The sequence below is a fragment of the Solanum dulcamara genome, chromosome 4 (assembly GCF_947179165.1).
Source record: "Solanum dulcamara chromosome 4, daSolDulc1.2, whole genome shotgun sequence".
Lineage (NCBI taxonomy): Eukaryota > Viridiplantae > Streptophyta > Magnoliopsida > Solanales > Solanaceae > Solanum > Solanum dulcamara.
The window spans coordinates 42,209,004-42,215,003 of NC_077240.1; positions in this window are offsets into that span (position 1 = coordinate 42,209,004).

A 6,000-nucleotide genomic window follows, 5' to 3' on the forward strand; every position below is an offset into this window, starting at 1 on the left:
AGGCCGGGACTGGGACCCAGAGGTTTTCTCGAATATTTAATATGTCTAACTCCAGGACTGGTACTTAGATGCTTGCCATAATACATCGGTACGGTCGAGGTCGGGGTTGGGTACCCGAATGCTCATTGTATTATAATTGTACGGTCGAGGCCAAGTCTGGATAATCAGATGCTTGCCATACTAGCTAGTCGATAGAGGCCAGGGCTAGGTACTCAAATGCTTCCCAGTGGAATTTCAGAACAGAGGCCGGGACTGGGTACCCAAATTCACACAGTTAATTTATCCATTAGTGTCGAATATTATCCTTTCAAACTGGACGCTAATAGTTTTGTGAATCTCCTTCCATATGAATCAACTGGTATATAGCCAAAGGTTGAACCAGAGTCGAAACAGAACGATCACAAAGTCTAGTATCGCCGATGCATCTCAAAAGTTCTAATCATGCCGAGTTATAAATAAGGGTATTCATAAGAACAAGATTACCACCTAGCTAAGGCCAAACTACCAGACACTACCCTGCTACGTTATTCTACAAGGATCTAAGTCCACTAAAGTGATGTCGGGGCAACTAAGGAAAGTGTACAACCAATACTAAGGCCAACATGTTCAACAACAACAACATCATAATCATTCAACTCCTCTTACAATACTAACAAATAATAGAAGGGATCACATGCTTCCAATAACCGAAAAAACCTAATAAAACCCTAATACATGAATTTCTAACACCTAAGATATAAAAATACGCTACCCAACCCAAATTCCATCTATTTCAATATGCTTTTACACATTCCACCTCAATGTAAAGAAAGGACAGTCATAGCCTATTTGTAGGCTGAACACACACACTCAAAATCACTGTGCCAGAGCTTTTCGTTTCGAATAGCCTCAAAATGCTTCCACGCTATCAAAAATAGAATCACAACATCATTACAGTCGTTTAGACACTAATTTTACAATTTTTCGGAGATGGATCAATTTTGGAGTCTAAAATAAGAAATACAGTACCCGCATCCGTAATTCTGGAATTGACCCCAAAAACTAGTCCAAACCAACACTCCAAGCACAAGGATCAAATTACAACACAATTTGGGGTTGGAAAACAACATAAGACGATCATACAACGTAATTATCATAATTCAAGTTAAAAAGATGAATAGGGAAGCATCTAAAATCAGTGAATACTAAAAAAACAAAGCTCTCCCATTCAAATCAAATTACACCATGAAGGTCCTTACGAAGAACCCCACAACTTAGCCTTAAAAATCACTAAAAAGGGCGCTCAAATGAAAAAGATGCATTTCTCAAAAATTCAATATAATTACATCTCGAAAATGACTAAATACAACAATTAAATTAATAATTTACCTCACACAAAGCTCCTAAATAGGGTTACAATCTCACCAACACATTTCCCTTAAAATACTCTTGAACTTAGACCCTTAAATCTCCTATTTTGAGCTGATATTAAGAGAGATAGGAACAATTGAACATCTAGGACCAATCTAATCACGTCTGGTCTTTCAAATAAAGACCAGAAGGAATTTCTAATCATGATCGCAGAATTATGCACGATCACGACCTGCTGGGAAAATGCCCTTATAATCACAGAGGTTTGACCTTACAATCAAAGAGGATTGACCTCGCGATCGCGGCCAAAGGCCTAGCGAACGTGAAGGACATGGTGGCCTACACCAGCATTATCTGAAATAACTGATTTTCACTATGTTCAAAAACACTGACGGGATGCTCGAAATTCATTTAGAATCCTAAATATGCAAGATCGATAAGCTACCCCACCAAATTTGAAGTTTTAGACTCAATAGAGCAATTAAAAGTTCCATACGAGGTCGTTACGACTAAAAGTGGATCACACACCTAGGTGCCACATTGAGGCTAATTTCATAAAGGGGCTCAAGATTAGACCAAAAGCCTCGAGAAGGGAACAAAGGGTCATTCTAGACAAAACTCAACATTCTGGAGTTAAGTGCGTTGTCTGAATTTTCATCCAAACGCATTTTCCAAGAATGTTAACCAAAGTCAACCATAGGCAAATTTTAAAGGCAAAAATGCCAAATACCTCCAAACTCGTATCGATTGCCTTGGTACACATGTCAACCATGCTACTAGACTAATTTGGTCATTTCAGAGCTAATAGAATCATCAAAATACCTCTCTAAGGTTGTTTTCCTAAAGTTATGATCAAAGTCAACTTTTTAAGTTATAAAAGCTCCAAAATAGGGAAGTGGGTCTAATACCCAAACAAATGACCAAGAGACCGAGCTACCAGTGCCAGTAGATCATAAATGACCTGGGGTCATTATAGGAATTCTCTAAATGACGAAATAGGAGCAGTATTAGGAAAATGAATTGGAGGTTTATTATAATATGCACTATTAAAAGAACTTTCGTATGCGAAAGTAAGGGAAAGGATATACCCGGACGCTCAAATAGGCTATGGAACTGCTCCCACATCTCCTGCTCGGTCTCCTAGGTAGCCTCTTTAATCGGATAATGGCGCCACTAGACCATAACCACAGAGATTGACCTAGAATAAAACTAGCGAATATCTCTAGCTAGAATAGCAACCGACTCTTCAACATAAGTCAGGCGATCATCCAACTTAACTGACTCATATCGAGGTATGCGGGACTCAACTTGAATGTACCAAGGCAGTATAAAGACATGGAAAATAGGGTGTAGATCTTAAAATGCCATAGGCAAAGCTAGCTCATTATAAATATCTCCAACTCTCCTCAGAATCTCAAAAGGTCCAATATACCTAGCGTTAAGGTTAACCCACCTGCCAAATCTCATTATTCACTTCAAGGGCGATATCCGCAAGAGCATCTGATCTCCAACATCAAAGCGCAAGGGCGATCAGCATAACTCTAGTACCTACTCTAAGCTGTCCTCAGCCTATCCTGAATAACCCAAACCCTGGCTATTACATCCTAAAGTAAATCGGTAGGGTGCAGTCTATGCTCTGAAGACTCAAACAAACCAACTAGAGTGCGATAATGCCTACCATATAACGGCTCAAACAGGGCCATCTGAATACTAGAGTAGTAGCTGTTATTATATGCAAACTCTGCCAAAGGCAAGTACTACTCCCAAGAACCCTCAAACTCTAATACATAAGCCCGCAGCATATCCTCTAAAACCTGAATAGTACGCTCTGACTGGTTATCATTCTGTACATGAAATGTTATGCTGAGATCAACTCAGGTGCCTAACTCTCTTTGAAATATTCTCAAAAAACTGGAAGTAAAGTGAGACCCCCTGTCTGATATAATAGACACTAGTACCTCATGAAGATGGACCACCTCCTGAGTATAAACCTAAGCTAGACACTCTGCACTGAAAGTAGACCGTACTGGCAGAAAGTGTGCTGACTTGGTCAATCTATCAGTGATAACCCAAATACCATCATTACTTATGGGAGTGCGAGGAAATCCCATCATGAAGTCCATGGTGATACGCTTCTATTTCCTCTTAGGAATGGGTAATCTCTAGAACACCCTACGAGGCCGCTAGTGCTCGGGCTTAACCTGCTAACAACTCAAACAATGGGACACATACCCTGCTATATCCCTATTTATACCATACCACCTTTAATGCTGCCTCAAATCCCGATATATCTTCATGGTGCCTGGATGAATAAAGTACCTAGAATTGTGGGCCTCATAAATGATCAATTTATTAAAGTCTTCAACTCTAGGAACACAAAGATGACAATCAAACCATAGTACCTCATCTGAATCTATAGAAGCCTGGCCACCCTTTTATCATAATACCAACTCTCGCAGCTCTACCAATGCGCTATCTTTAAACTTTCGACCACAAAGCTGATCTAAAAAACATGACCAAGCTCCCACAAAATTCAAAATTCATCTAGAATCTGAGATATCCAACCTAACCATCCTATTATCCATAGAATGGATGTCTAAGGATAGGGGTCTTTCCTCAGCAGGCAAGTAAGCTAAACTATATATACTCCCTACTTATGGCTCAAGGCGTCTGTTACTACATTTGCCTTGCTAGGATAGCAGATGATAGTGATGTCATAATCTGCTAATATCTCAATCTAGCGCCACTGTCTACATTTAAGGTCCCTCTGACTTATAATGTAATATAGGCTGTGGTGATCTATATATATCTCACAATGGACTCGTATAAGTAGTACCTCCAAATCTTGAGTGCGACATCTACTACTGCCAACTCCATGTCATGAGTGGGGTTGTTGAGCTCGTGTGCTCTCAACTGTCTGGAGCATAAGAAATAACTTGGCCCCCAACATTAGAACACACCCAAGACCAACACCAAAAGTATCCCAATATACTGAAAAGCTCTCTCTCTTAACTAGAAGAGTCATAACATGAGCAGTGGTAAGAAACTCCTTGAGCTTCCAAAAGCTCATCTCACAGTTCTCGGACCACACAAAGGGAACATCCTAATGGGTCAAATGGATCAATGAGGCAACAATGGCGGAGAAACCCTCAATGAAGCACCTGTAATAACTAGCCAATTCGACAAAGCTCTGAATCTCTATAACAAATGTAGGTTTAGCCTAACCATAAATATCCTTAATATTCACCAGATCTACCATGATACCCTCCTTGGATACCACATGTCGTAAAAATGCCACATTCTCCCACCAAAACTCATACTTTGAGAATTTAGCATAAAGTTGTTCATCTCTACAAATCTGGAGCACAAACCTTAAATTCTACATGTGCTCTTCTCTACTCTGCGAGTATACTAGTATATTATCGATGAATAGAATCATAGAGAAGTAAAGATAAGGAATGAATACTCGATTCATAAGGTACATAAAAGTTGCGGGGCATTAGTAAGTCCAAAAGACATCAGAAGGTACTTGTAATGGCCATAACAAGTTTAAAATGCAGTCTTAGGAATGTTGGCAACTCTAATTCGCAACTGGTGGTAGCCAGACCTCAATTCAATCTTAGAAAACATAGTGACACCCTGAAACTGATCAAATAGATCATCAATATGAGGCATGGTGTAACGGTTTTTCACCATCACTTTGTTCAGCTGCCTGTAATCAATACACATCTTCATAGTCCCATCTTTCTTCTTAACAAACAGGATGGGTGCACCCCATGGAGACACACTCGAACGAATAAAGCCATTACCCAGGAGTTGCTTGAGCTACACAATAAACTACTTGAGCTATGAGGGGGCTATACGGTAAGGTAGTATATAAATAGGCTTAGTGCCTGTCTCCAAATCTATAGCAAAGTCAATATCCCTCTCTAGGGGTAGGCTAGCTAGGTCAAGAGGGAAGACATCAATAAAATCCCAAACTACAAGAACTGAATCAATGAAAGGGGCCTTGATGGACACATCACAAACGTATGCTAAGTACACCAACTACCCAAACGCAACTAGCCGTCGGGCCTACATAAAGGATATGACCCCAGTCGGTGAGCAACTATAAGCACCCTGCCATAAGACCGAAGGAATGCTAGGCATGGCTAGTGTAACGGTCTTGGTATAATAGTCCAAAATCGCATGGTGAGGGGATGGCCAATCCATGCCCAGAATAATATTGAAGTCTAGCATTTCAAGTAAAATAAGGTCTTCTCGGGTCTCATGCCCCTTTAATAGTCACCACACAAGATCTAAAAACTGATCCACTACTAAAAAATCCCCTACCGAGTTTGAAACATGCAATGACACCTCAAATGACTCATAAACAATACTTAGACGAGGAGAAAAATATATAGACATATAAGAATATATAGGGAACTCGGATCAAATAAAGCAGAATCAGTCTGCTAACAACTAAGGATAGTACCTGTGATGACATCAAATGATGCCTCAGCCTCTACCCTTGTCGGAGCAGCATAAAAATGGCCCTGTCGGACTACCCCATATCCATCTGCTCTACCACCCAACCTGCCTCCCCTAGGACCTCCCTGAACTCTCTATTGGCCATCGTCGCAGCCTTGACCCCAATCTGTACCTTCGGGT